Source organism: Euleptes europaea, chromosome 9 (assembly GCF_029931775.1).
Source record: "Euleptes europaea isolate rEulEur1 chromosome 9, rEulEur1.hap1, whole genome shotgun sequence".
Lineage (NCBI taxonomy): Eukaryota > Metazoa > Chordata > Lepidosauria > Squamata > Sphaerodactylidae > Euleptes > Euleptes europaea.
This window is the reverse complement of record NC_079320.1, coordinates 45,129,606-45,143,736: the sequence shown is the minus strand read 5'-3', so window position 1 is coordinate 45,143,736 and position 14,131 is coordinate 45,129,606.

The window sequence follows — 14,131 nt, the reverse complement described above, 5'->3', positions numbered from 1 at the left end:
AAAAATCTGTGATGATTACAGAATGCATGGTGCTGTGCCGCGTGGCAACATGGCTCCAGTCGAAGCGAAGGCAAAGTGGCTCTCCGTAGAAGGTAGGTGAAAAACCCGGACAAGAGTTCCGTAGCGCGGGACATGGAGGAACATGTGTCAGCTCATTCAATAATGTGGAATTCATCTAAATGAGCCACAATTATGGCTTGTTGTGTGCCGCATTATGTAACAGCAGCAGCATCTTTATCTAGAACCTTGGAGACAAGGGGCTATCCACAGTGAGTAATCCAACGTGCTAGAACCAGAGTAGATACCCTAGATAGTTCTCAATTATTTGCCCATAAACAACATCCTTCATATACAGGCATTACATCTTCACTGGAATTTACCAGCTATATGAGAGATATCCAAAATATTATTTTAAAACGCTGGCACTTAGTAGGGGATTGCCGGGCTGTGATAACACGCCCTGTTTTGGATATCGCAAAACTAGATCTCTCAGGGACTATCTCACGCACTCAGATATTTTGCCCAAACACACTTCCAACATGCCTTTGGGCCATTTTCATTGCAGAGAATGTAACGTGTCCTTTCACTTTACCAGTGAAAGAGTTCAAGAGCACTAGCTCCAATTTTGTGTTTAAATTGAGACAATTTTCTAACTGCACTAGCAAAAATGTAATTTACATTCTCAGATGCCCCTGTGGGCTCTTATATGTGGGCAAAACAAGGAGACAAATTAAATTAAGAGTGGGTGAACACAGATCACGTGTTTGAAGCCCCCTTAGTTTCACATTATCAAGCCTTACATCATCTGGACAAGGAAATACAATTTTTTTGTAATTTGGCAATATAGATCCAAATTGCATTCAAAACAAACTATTGACAGAATTCTTTCCCAGCAGGAATCACACTTCATTTTTCTTTTTAATACTTTATCTCCCCATGGACTGAATTCAGCTTCTGATTATACTTGTTTTTTGTAAATATTGATTACTATATGTCAGGTATTTATAATGTAGTCACCTTTATAATGCCTTTCTTGTATAAGACATTGTAGCAATTGTAGTGTTCTTTTTTATATATTGTATATTCCTTTAAGACTAGTTCTTGCAGTCACACCTGTAGCCAATTAGTACACATAAAAATCAGGCTGTTACTGTTGTAAGATCGCTATTAGCCATCCTTCGATCTGTAAGCTACATGCTTCTCAGTGTTTGGTATGTAATACTCACTTCTTCTCAATATTAGCATTAATAAGTTTAGTGATAAGTATTTATGAATCCCATTTAAACTGTATTTTGTTATTATAGAAATAGATAGTCATCTCTCGCTATGCCATACTTCCCCGATAGATAAAGCCACGGCAAAATGGGTTTTACCGGTCTCCCATCTCGGGATGAAGTAGAATTATGCCATAATTGTGGCTCATTTAGACAAATTCCACATTATTGAACGCACTGACACATGTTCCTCCATGTCCTGCGCTACGGAACTCTTGTCGGGGTTTTCCACCTACCTTCTACAGAGCGCTGCTTTGCCTTCGCTTCGGCTGGAGACGCGTTGCCACTCGGCGCAGCACCATGCCTTCAGTAATCATCACAGATTTTTTCAGGACTATATGGTTGTTCTGTATATTGTTATATATTGTATGGGACTCTGTACCTATACCATTATATAAGTTGTGTGCCATCAGTGCTTGTTGTTGTTTGTTAAGTACCTGGAGGTTGGCAACCCTAACTTTCTAGGCCCTTTTAGGAAACTGTTTTTCAGCTTACGGAGGGGTAAGAGTTATACGGATAATGTGCTTATAAAGCGCTTTGAGCACTTAAGGAGAACACTGCACTTTTAAGTATTAATATTATTAAATTGTAAACACAAGAACAACTTGTGCTGCTGCTCGCCAGTTGTACCAAGGACCGCGTCCCTCCAGCTGCTCAACCCCCACCCCCTTGGCTGCTCAGGCTTGAAAAGGAGCTGCTACCTGCGGCTTGCAGGACTGTCCCATCATGGGCTGAATTGCTTCAGCTGCTCAGTCCAACCCCTGGCTGCTGTTTCTGTGTTTTATTATATTGTAATTATTAGACTGTAGTTTGTTTGTTTTTGTCGCTGTTTGTTTATAAGCCACTTTGAGTCTTGCTTTGCTGGAGAAAAGTATCCAAATTAAAAAAAAATACATAAAACAGAATTGTGAGGACCTAGTTTTAAAAAAGAGTTTTAAAACGTATTAATTTATTAAAATATTTATACTCCAGTTACCGTATATACTCGTGTATAAGCCTAGTTTTTCAGCCCAAAAAAAGGGCTGAAAAAGCCGGCCTCGGCTTATACACGGGTCAATACGGTAGAAGGGGGAAGGAGGGAGAAGGAGGGAGGAGGGAGGGGGAAACTTACCGCCGCCGCCGAGCCACCGCCATTTTCTCCCGCCGGGAGGGGTCTTGGGCAGCCTCTCTGCAGCCGCAGAGAGACTGCCCTGCCCCCCCGGCCCCCGCCGCCATTTCCCCCCGCTGGGAGGGGCCCTGGGCAGCCTCTCTGCAGCCGCAGGGAAGCTGCCCTGGCCCCCGCCGGCCCCCGCCATTTCCCCCCACTGGGAGGGGCCCTGGGCAGCCTCTCTGCAGCTGCAGAGAGACTGCCCTGCCCCCCCGGCCCCCGCCGCCATTTTCCCCCACTGGGAGGAGCCCTGGGCAGCCTCTCTGCAGCCGCAGGGAAGCTGCCCTGGCCCCCGCCGGCCCCCGCCATTTCCCCCCACCGGGAGGGGCCCTGGGCAGCCTCTCTGCAGCCACAGGGAAGCTGCCCTGGCCCCCGCCGGCCCCCGCCATTTCCCCCCGTCGGGAGGGGCCCTGGGCAGCCTCTCTGCAGCTGCAGGGAAGCTGCCCTGGCCCCCGCCGGCCCCCGCCATTTCCCCCTGCTGGGAGGGGCCCTGGGCAGCCTCTCTGCGGCTGCAGGAGGCCCCTCCAGGCCGTCAGGAGGCCCCTCCAGGCCGCTGCCGGCCGGAGGAAGGCACCCAGGCACGTGGGCAGTAGCGGCGCGACGGGCAGGGGCCTCCCATGGCCCCTCCCGGTGGGGAAAATGCGGCGGGGGCCGGGGAGGGCCGGGGCAGCCTTCCTGCGACTGCAGAGAGGCTGCCCAGGGCCCCTCCCGGCGGGGGAAAATGGCGGCGGGGGCCGGGGGGGCCAGGGCAGCTTCCCTGTGGCTGCAGAGAGGCTGCCCAGGGCCCCTCCTGGTGGGGGGAAATGGCGGCGGGGGCCGGGAGGGCAGGGCAGCTTCCCTGCGGCTGCAGAGAGGCTGCCCAGGGCCCCTCCCGGCGGGGGGAAATGGCGGCGGGGGCCGGGGGGCCAGGGCGGCTTCCATGCAGCTGCCGGGAGGGGCCCTGGGCAGCCTCTCTGCAGCCGCAGGGAAGCTGCCCTGGCCCCTCGGCCCCCGCCGCCATTTTCCCCCGCCGGGAGGGGCCATGGGAGGCCCCTGCCCATCGCGCCGCTACCGCCCACGCGCCTGGGTGCCTTCCTCTGGCCGGCAGCAGCCTGGAGGGGCCTCCTGATGGCCCAGGAAGGACGCGCCGCCGCTGCTTCACCGCCTCTCCAGGTAAGTAGTGGGTTCAGGGGCTTTTCCCCCTCCCCCACTTGGATGGCACTGGGGTCGGGGTGGGTCGGGAGGGCCTGGGAGGCGGTGGGAGGGCGACCTGGGGCAGGGGCCCTGCGCTCTAAAATGGCGGCCGCCGTTTTAGAGCGCAGCATTGCGGGTAAAGGAAATTTCTTATTGCCCCTCGGCTTATATGCGGGTCAATAAGAAATTCCCTTTTCTGGCCTCTAATTTGGGGGGTCGGCTTATACTCGGGTCGGCTTATACCCGGGTATATACGGTATCCTCTTGGCTGAAGGCAGCTGTGTCATAGTAATGTGTAAAATTATGCTGTGTCATGTTTAGATGTCACAAATGGCTTCAGGTTTGCGACCGATAAAGTGGGCTTTGGCTCACCTCAGCTTCTGCGACAATGAATTTGATTTTGAGGTGCCGCAGGACTCTGTTGTATGGGCTGAAGATGCCTAACATTGCTGTCCTGCTCTGGAATTTTTCATTTGTACAGCTTCACACCACCTTCTCCCCTTCCAATGTCTGTGGTATGGTGGGAAGCTAAAGTAACTGTCTGTGCAGGCTAGTTTGAAGAAAGGTTTTAGGTGGACAAGCTGTCACAAAAGGGACAGTGTGGTTTTATTATTGATTTCTTTATTTCATTTACAATCGGCTTTTCTTTCCGCGCGGATTACAAAGTGGATAAAAGCAATGCACTCAAACGGCGCAAGATATCCAGCAAACAATGCAATAAGACTGGGGTTACAAAATTAGAAGACAATGTGAATTTTAAAAAAGACAAAGACATACCATAAGCAATACAGAAGAAGGATAACAGAAGTAGAAAACAATGCAGCAAAAGCAAGAGAATACATACAGCAAACAGTGCAACACACTATGCCCTTATAAAAGCATCCTCCAGAATCATTCTGTTCTAATACAGGTTTGCCAGCTTGCGTGCAAGCATTAGTTCTCTCTATAAGAACAGGACATAAAGAGAACCGTGCTTTATGTAAACATAAAGGTGAATAGAATAGCTATGGCAGCAGAATGAGCTGTTTCACTTCTGCCAGTAGGAAAGGAATCCTTTTCCTTTTGCTACATGTCTAGACCTCATTTCTTTATCCGGCAGAAACAAGTCACTTGCACTTCCTTTCTTGCCAGTGTGAAGAATAGCCAAAGCTGATCATGGTCTACTAGAAAGCTAGTGTAGGGTAGTAGCTAAGAGACAACTGAGAGCCAGACTGCCCTGGTTAAAATTTCTTTCTGCTATAGCCTTCGGCAGACCGTTTCTCCTTAGCTTCAGTCTCTCTGCCTACCACATGCAAATACTAATGCTGTGAGCATGATAGAACTAAAGTATGCGTACAGATTTCTAATTTCCAAGTACATGCTAGGTATAGTCCATGATAGCCTTCTAAGGACTCCCATCTTATTTGATTGAGCATCAAGTGTGCACAAAACTCACTTGGGTCGTTTATGCCTGGGACTTTTACCTGAGGCTCATTGCTTGCTGGACCCACACTTTCCTGTTGGGAGTCTATGCACCAGCAGTCTCCAAACTCAAATCAGGAAGTATTTGAATCCCCACCCCTTGAAATGCTGCTTTGTAATTGGCCGTAGTGAGAGAAAAGTTCCCTCACCCCAACCCAATTGCCGCATAAAAGGGACAGTGCATTGTAAGAACATAAAACAAAAACAGGAGCAATCTGAAAAGAGGGGTGGGGAGAGAAATCCAAGCCTCGGTTTTAAAAAGCCTTTCTTCTGCTCAGAAAGAGCTCTGAGGGAGCAAGGGAGCAGGAAGCATTTGAATCCCCACCCCTTGAAATGCTGCTTTCAATTGCCGCATAATTGCCGCATAAAAAAGCATTGTAAGAACAAAAACAAAAAAACAGAGCAATCTGAAAAGAAGGGAGAGGGGAAATACAAGCCTCGGTTTTAAAAAGCCTTCCTTCTGCTCAGAAAGAGCTGCCAGGAAGCAGGAAGTATTTGAATCCCTGTCTCTGGACATGCTGCTTTGTAATTGGCTGTGAGAGAAGCTAAGCTTGCCTGTCCTGTACTTTGCCTTATCCATGGAGATTTTACCTGGGCTGAGCTCAAGGGAGAGGGAAGAATCAGGTAAACAGAGGAATGGGAAGGACCAGGATTTGTGAGGACTGGCAGCGAGGTCATCTCTAATGGAGGGGAAACTCATGCATAACTCCAAGGAACAACTGAGACAGACGAGGGGTGAATGTGAGTGAAAGTACCCATGCATAAACAACCTTGGTCAAGTTTAGGAGAAAATAATAATGCACCTTGTAGTTCCGAGAGCTTCCTGATGTTAATTACAAAAGCTTGCACTGATTTAAGGGGAAAGGATCAGGCACAATATTACAAACATAACAAAAGCAGTTGTCATGGTTTCCAGGACTACTGACATATCATACAGCTGAGACTGTGCAGGCTGTCAGGGTACATTAGAAATAATATTAGAAAACTTGTCTGAGACAATCTGGTGCGCCCTCTTTATGTATGCATTATATGCCATGACAGTTTACGCAGCAATAGGTCCTCAGCCAATCGATGTTATGTATGCATTACCCTGAAGTCAGATATATTTTGGTCGCTCTGTTGATGATGAACCTCCAGTGCAAAAGAGGCTTGAGAGAACACAAAGCTGAGAAGAGATTTACATATAATTCCATAAAATAATGTAATGGAATGTAATTTGAAAAGATTTCAAATTAATCACACCAACTGACAAAGGAACAAAATGGTGAATTAGACGACCTCCAGCTGAACCAAGCGACAGAACAGTTTCTGATATTCTTTAACCTTTTCATCATATTCCTAATTTTATTTTACATTTCCTTGCAGTCACCCTACTTTCTAAAACCTATATCTCTTGGTCATAAAGCCTAATGAACACTTTGTCCTGTATACATTGTAGCAAAATACTCTGATTTTTAACAGAGAAGTGAAAATCTTCAAAGCACTCACTTACCCCTGTTGCTTGTTACTGTGGTATGTAGAAAGCGGATGGATTAGCAGGAATAGTAGTTGCCTGACTTTAACAATTGAGATAGCGGACCTCATTTGCTATTTCAACCTTTAGTAAAAATATTTTATTTGGAACTGAGAGAACTCATTATAATTAAATAGGATGCAGATCCAAGATGCATGGCACAGGTCCCAAAGTGACTGCTGTCTGCTTATATCTTTAATTTTTGAAGTGTGAAATCCTCCCCTCATGGCCAAAGGTAACAACTTGGCTTGGTTGATCATTATAATGTATCAAAAAACATAAAAGAAGGCTACTGGCAACAGTAATTAGAAATATAATCTTTCCCAAAGGCTCATGATAACAATCAGAGGCAGGTCCTTTCATTTTCATACTAAGAAACGAAATGTATCCATGAGAATCTCCAATGTTTTTTCCAAGCTGCTTTTCTGTGTGTGAAACCACCAACATATTGACTCTAGGCAACAAATCTAACTATTATACCATACAAACAGGAAGTATAAAGGGAGTTTCTTTTGTCTTTGCCTTTTTGAAATAGTCACCTCTCTAATTAGCAACAGAGTCCCTTCATTTCTGCCTGCCAATTCAAGATACATTTTCTGCTTCAATGAAGCTTCTTCTGTTAATGAGTTTTGCCTTTGTACTATGTTTTCTAGCTTTGGTCAGTGAGGAAGAAGCAGCCCTTAACCATGATAATGTGTCTCTTTCTTTCCCCCCTCCTTTGTACTCAGCTGAAAATTCTAAATTATGTAGAATGTCAGTCAATATTCTCACCATATGTTGCTATAGCTGGGACTGTTTGTTGACCCCCACCCCGCAATCCAGGTCAATAAGCACTAATTGAAAATAATCTTTGAGCTTATTTCTAGGTCAGGGTTTTGAAAAAGTGTAACACCTGTCCTACTGGAAGCAGAGAACAAATGGAGATCCCTGCGTGGAATTGAAAGCATGGGGGAAAGTTGTTTCCTTTCCTCTGATACATATCCTGACCCATCACGAGCCCTGCTGAAAATATCTGGATGGGAAAGGTAACTCTATCATGAGGGGCACATACAGAGAGTGCACTGGGTGGTGGTGGATGAAATTTGTTAGTGACCCTAAAGGACAGGATTTGGCCCCCAAAAAAGTGTTGGTTAAGCCATAAAACAAATTCTGCTGCATTGTTCAATACTTCGTTTTAATCATAGAAATGTCTTTGGGAAATGTGTCTGTTGATTCTGCAACCTGTGTTTCTGCAGTATATAAGACGACACACTTATACTTCAGCTGTTAACCAAGTGACATCTGTATCACATACACCTCTTAATATTATACTGTGTAAAGCATCTCAGAAGAGCCCCGTGGCACAGAGTGGTAAGCTGCAGTACTGCAGTCCAAGCTCTGCTCACGACCTGAGTTCGATCCCGACGGAAGTTGGTTTCAGGTAGCCGGCTCAAGGTTGACTCAGCTTTCCATCCTTCCAAGGTCGGTAAAGTGAGTACCCAGCTTGCTGGGGGTAAAGGGAAAATGACTGGGGAAGGCACTGGCAAACCACCCCGTAAACAAAGTCTGCCTAGTAAACGTTGGGATGTGGCGTCACCCCATGGGTCAGGAATGACCTGGTGCTTGCACAGGGGACCTTTATCTTTTTAAAGCATCTCAATAGAGGAGGATAAACAGACACAACTGGGATGCTGAAAAGAAGAATATGCAGAGAGCGGTGAGGTTACTGCATTAGATATGTGGCTACTCTATTTAGTGCCAAAGTCCCTTCATTTGTTCCTGCTGATTTGTTTTCTTCCTCAATGAAGCTACTTTCCTGTTTCAGTTTTGGTGTAACTAGCAATGATATTCTGCCAATATCCCATAGTTACTTCAGCTAAGTGGCAGCTACGGTTAAATGAACAATCATAGGGTCTTTTTCTGTTTGGCCAACAAAACCTCCTAAAGAACATTATTTGCATGTGCTGCTGGCAGATAAGATACTGTGCAGGTAGATCCAGTCACCGAATAGTAGCAGCATATATAAAAGGACAGAGCTGGCAGTGTGGTGTGTTGCAGTGGTTCTTCCCTATGAAGGACTCTCCCTATGAAGAGTCTGCCTATGAAGACTCTCTTGTTACTATAGCCCAGATCATGATCTGACGTTTGCATCTTGCATAGGGTTGCCAGCTCCAGGTTGGGAAATACCTGGAGATTTTTGGGGCGGAGCCTGAGGAGGGCGGGGTTTGGGGAGGGACTTCAATGCCATAGAGTCCAATTACCAAAATGGCCTTTTTCTCCAGGTCAACTGATCTCTGTTGGCTGGAGATCAGTTGTAATAGCAGGAGATCTCCAGCTAGTACCTAGAGCAGTGGTGGCAAACCTATGGCACGCGTGCCAGAGGGGCCACTCAGAGCTCTCTCTGTGGGCACACGCGCCATTTCCCCAGCACAGAGTTCGCCTGAGTTCGTTACTAGAAAGCCAGAGGAATGTGGGGCCGGGCTGCTCCCCTCCCCCTCTCCATGCGTGCCTGGGGGCATTTCTCACATCACCTGCCCCTCTGCCCAGCAGCCCAATGGGAGCGCTTCCTCCCTCCCCTGTCACATGCAGCAGGGCGGCTGACATGCCAGGCGGCTCACATGTGGCGTGAGGGTGTGGCACGGATGGCAGCCTGTTGAGTCTGTGGCGAAGGTGATTCCCGTGGTGGGGTTGGAGAGGAGCATAGCTCACAGCGTGGCATAGCTGGAGGGGAGCAGAGCGCTCGGGCCACAGCGCGGGCTTTACGGCGCCTCCCACCTTTCAGTGAAATCCCCTACTAAAAGAGGAACACCCACTCACCCAGCATGTAATTAACCTGTGGAACTCCTTGACACAGGATGTGGTGATGGCATCTAGCCTAGATGCCTTTAAGAGGGATTGGTATTCAGGTTAAATTGCTGTGTTGGCACTTTGCGATAAATAAGTGGGTTTTGGGTTGCAGTTTGGGTACTCGGTCTCTAACCTAACTGACCTAGAGGTAGGCAACCCTAATCCCACATAGTTATGTTTTGCAAGCCACATATGTATTTGGAGCTGGTGCACTGTAGAATTGTGTTAGAATGCAGAGTGTCTTTTTGAGATTAGAAAGAACATTCGACTTGCTAAAGACTTCAGTCTTGCAGGCCCTTAGATACTTTCCAGCAGCATCTGGCTGACGTGCTTTAAAGAATGAACACTTTAGATTGCAAGTGTGCGATCTGGGGAAATCGCTAATTAGTCAACGGGAGCCCATCCATTTGTGGCTGATGCATCAGCAATGGCTAAAGGCCTAATTCGTCCTTATAGTCTAAATCTGATGCTCAAGGACTTTTATAGAGTATTATGAAGTTTGTAATTCTCATATTTATTGCAAACGGTTTACTGCACAAGCTAAAAGCAAAGAGTGCATTAAACATTTATGTTTTCAGTTCGGCGTACTCTGTTTTATCTTTCCAGGAAGACCAATCAAGATACATGGTCTTTTTTCCCCCAGTAAATAATGTGGCCTCTTCCATTCACCCCTCCTCAATAGACAAATTCTCTGAAGGGAGCAGAACTCCCAGATTGGCTGAGCATAAACTTATTGCTGCCTTTCCCCTCGTCTCCATTAGCATAGACTTCAAAAGATTTATTGAAAGTCAGATTCCTGGTCAGTGATCCATGGACCAACACAAGTATGTCCGGGCATAGATTTGGGCAGTTCATAACAGTAAACACCAAAGAAATGTGACCACACACACAGGAGCATTGTGCACATAATGAAAGCAAACATGGTCTAAAACCCATTCCAGACTTGAAACGGAATCATACCTAGTCCACTAAATGACAGATAGGGTTGCCAGGTCCCTCTTCACCAATGGCGGGATATTTTGGGGGTGGAGCCTGAGGAGGGTAGGGTTTGGGGAGGGGAGGGACTTCAATGCCATCAAGTCCAATTGCCAAAGCGGCCATTTTCTCCAGGTGAACTGATCTCTATCGGCTGGAGATCAGTTGTAATAGCAAGAGATCTCCAGCTAGTACCTGGAGGTTGGCAACCCTAATGACAGAGCTCATCTAAAACAAGCCTCTGTTCAGCAGGAAAGATTGAACTAGGAATGCAATTTAAAACAAAACTAACCAATCTGGAAGGCACGTCTATTCTAGATCTTACACTTTTGTGTATGACCACTGAATAGTGGGTATGTTATTTCAAACCAAGGCTCTACTAAACTGAATTGGTGTGGGAAGGGAACGTTTGTGTGGAAGATGCAGGAGCCAGTAAAGCTGTTGGAGGCCCAGGTCGCAAATGCGGCTAGGACAGCATTTTTCCGTCTCTGCCAAGCTCAACAGCTGACCCCTTACCTGTCCTGTACTGACCTGGCCACAGTGATCCATGCAATTGTCACCTCTAGATTGGACTACAGTAACTTGCTCTATACAGGGCTGCCCTTGAAGCTGCTCCAAAAACGTCAACTGGCCCAGAATGCTGCAGCACGGGTCAAGGTTTATTCAATTTTACAGACCTTAGACCAAACATAAAATGCGCAGGTCTGCGCATACAACCGATGCTCTGCCAGCTGCACTGGCTCTAGATTAGGGGTCCTCAAACTTTTTAAACGGGGCCAGTTCACTGTCCCTCAAACACTGTTGGGGGCCGGACTATAGTTTGAAAAAATATATGAACAAATTCCTATTCACACTGCACATATTTTATTTGTAGTGCACAAAAAATAAGAGAAACAATGCAATATTTAAAATGAACGATTTTAATCAACATAAACTTATAATATTTCAATGGGAGATATGGGCCTGCTTTTGGCTAATGAGATGGTCAATATCCGGTTCCATATTTGTCACTGCTAGTCGTAGCAAGTGATGCAAGTGTTCATCAGTTAGTCTGGATCTGGTTGGAGATTTCAGATGTTTCATTCGGGAAAAAGTCTGTTCACAGATATAGGTGCTGCCAAAGATGGTTGCAATTTTGAGTGCATGGTTCCTGAGATTAAGATATGTTTCAGAGGGGAGAGATGCATAGAAATTAGTAAGGCTGCTTGATTGGAATGCTTCTTTCAGAGAGTCACAATTCTGTAGTTTGGCCAATTCCATTTGGTAAATCCAATAGACATTTTCAATGTCAACAGAAGACGGGTTCCGGAAAAGCTGTATGTCCTGTTCATGGAGATGAATCTCTTTAAATCTAATTTGAAACTCCTTTTGTAACATTTCTAGTAAATCCACACGTTTTGTTTGGGAATGCAACTTTCCGTCTTTTTCACAGGGACTCAAGGAGGATTACGTAAAGTGAGTCAACACAATCAACCAAATTGGATATCCAATAAACCAGGGGTCCCCACAAGTTGAAGGTATCCTGGTTAGGCAGAATAGCCATAATTAAAATGAATATACTCCCGAGATTCAATTTTTTATTTCAAACTATACCCATTAGAATCCCAGATAAGACTCTAAAATTTTGGCAACGAAAAATTAATGGTTTCATATGGGATAAAAAACGTCCCCGAATAAAATTTAAAATTATGACTGATGAAAAGAAAAGAGGGGGCATGTCACTCCCAAACTTAACAATATATCATCAAGCGGCAACCTTGGTATGGATTAAAGATTGGATCATGCAGACCAATGACAGGACTACTAAACTAGAACTGGCAGGTTCACAAGTTGGAGCGCATCATCTACTATGGGGGAAAAACTGGAGAAAGAGTTTAGAAGAAATGGGTGGCCATCCAACAGTAGAAAATATGGTGGCAGTATGGCGGAAACTGAAATTAAGGTTAAGTCCTGATGGGGACTTAACCTTAAGAACTTAAGGTTAAGTCCTGACGGCGCCCTTCAATGTCTATGGTTCTGAAATGGACAGGGAAAAAAACGGGACAATACAATATCAGGACCTGGTAAAAACAAATGGCACTCTCAAGGCACTATCAGAGATACAAGTTAGCTATCCACAGATGCCCTGGCTAATATACCACCAATTAATTTCAAGATTTAAAGAGGACTGCTGGATTAGGGGAGTACTAAAAGATAAAACAGAATTCGAGCAGATGATAAGTAAGCCAACGGAACATTTACTAGGTAAAATATATGTTATTGCTGACACACGATACAGAAGACGAACAAGTAAAGCGATGCCAAATTAAATGGATGGAAAATCTTAATGAGATTATAACAACAGACAAATGGGATCAGCTATTTCGGAGAAATCTTAAATTCACTCTTTGCCAAGGGATTCAAGAGAATTGGTTGAAAATGTTACATAGGTGGTACATCACGCCGAGTGACATCCAGAATATAAACAGTTCGACATCTGGTTTGTGTTGGAAGTGTCATAAAGCTAGAGGTACCTTCTATCACTGTTGGTGGACATGTACACTAGTACAAAAATTTTGGAAGAAAATACATAAGAACATAGAAGCCATCATCGGTCAACCTATAACATATGATCCTAAACTATTTCTCCTGAGTAAAACGACAGACAAAAGCAGCAAAGACCAACAGATCATATTAAAATACTTAATCACAGCAGCAAGAACAGTGTTAGCATCACTTTGGAAAACAGATAAAATACCAAAAATCAAAACTTGGATTGATAAAGCTTATGAATATATAACAATGGCGCACCTTACAGAAACACTACAAAAAGACACTCATAAAGCAAATAAAGACAAATGGAATTCCTTTTATGAATATATTAAAACTAAAAAATAATAATAAAATCTCATAAGTCATAAGAAAGTTAAGTTGACGATCAAATCTACTTTATTAATAAATGACTGTAATATTGAACCTACAAGGGGGTAGAATTATGTATTTGTTTTGTTTTTGTTTTTTAATGTTAACTACTGTTTAATCGATGGGTTCCTTTTTCCCTTTTTCTTTTTCCCTGTACCCTTATTTAATATGGAAAACCAATAAAAACATTTATATAAAAAAATAAATAAACCAGGGGTTCCCAGTGCAGTGCCCCTGGGTGCCATGGCACCCACCAAGTATTTTTAGAAAGTGGTTATAGGTTGTATTAGTAGTGTGGAGAAGGTGACAGTATAAGACTGGAATGGGCAAGCACTTGGGTTCAAATCCTGCCAACAACATAGAATTTTGAAGTTGGAAGGGACCACCAGGGTCATCTAGCCCAACCCCCTGCACAATGCAGGAAATCCACAGCTACCTCCCCCCACACACACACAGGGACCCCTACTCCATGCATACAGTCACATGCACACAGAGGGCAATTTCACACTTACTGAATAACGCACGTGGGGGGGGGAGAGAATCGGAACCCCTCCCCCGCACACACACACACACACACACACACACACACACAGAGAACCACACCATCGCCAGTCAGGCCCAGAGGAGATGACCGAGCGGGAAGGTGGGGGAGAGAGGAGGTTGGGGAGGAACCTCTTTTCTCCCCCCCTCCCTCTGGCTCCTGGGAGTTTGAGAGCAGCGCCGCCGCCGCCCGCCCCCCCTGCTCCACCAGGAACGAGAGACAAACAAGGGCAGGCGTTGCGGTCCAAGGGTGGAGGCGGCCCCCAAGGGCCCCCCCTGCACCCAAGCACTCGGGCACTTGGGGAGGGGGGCATCCAGAGG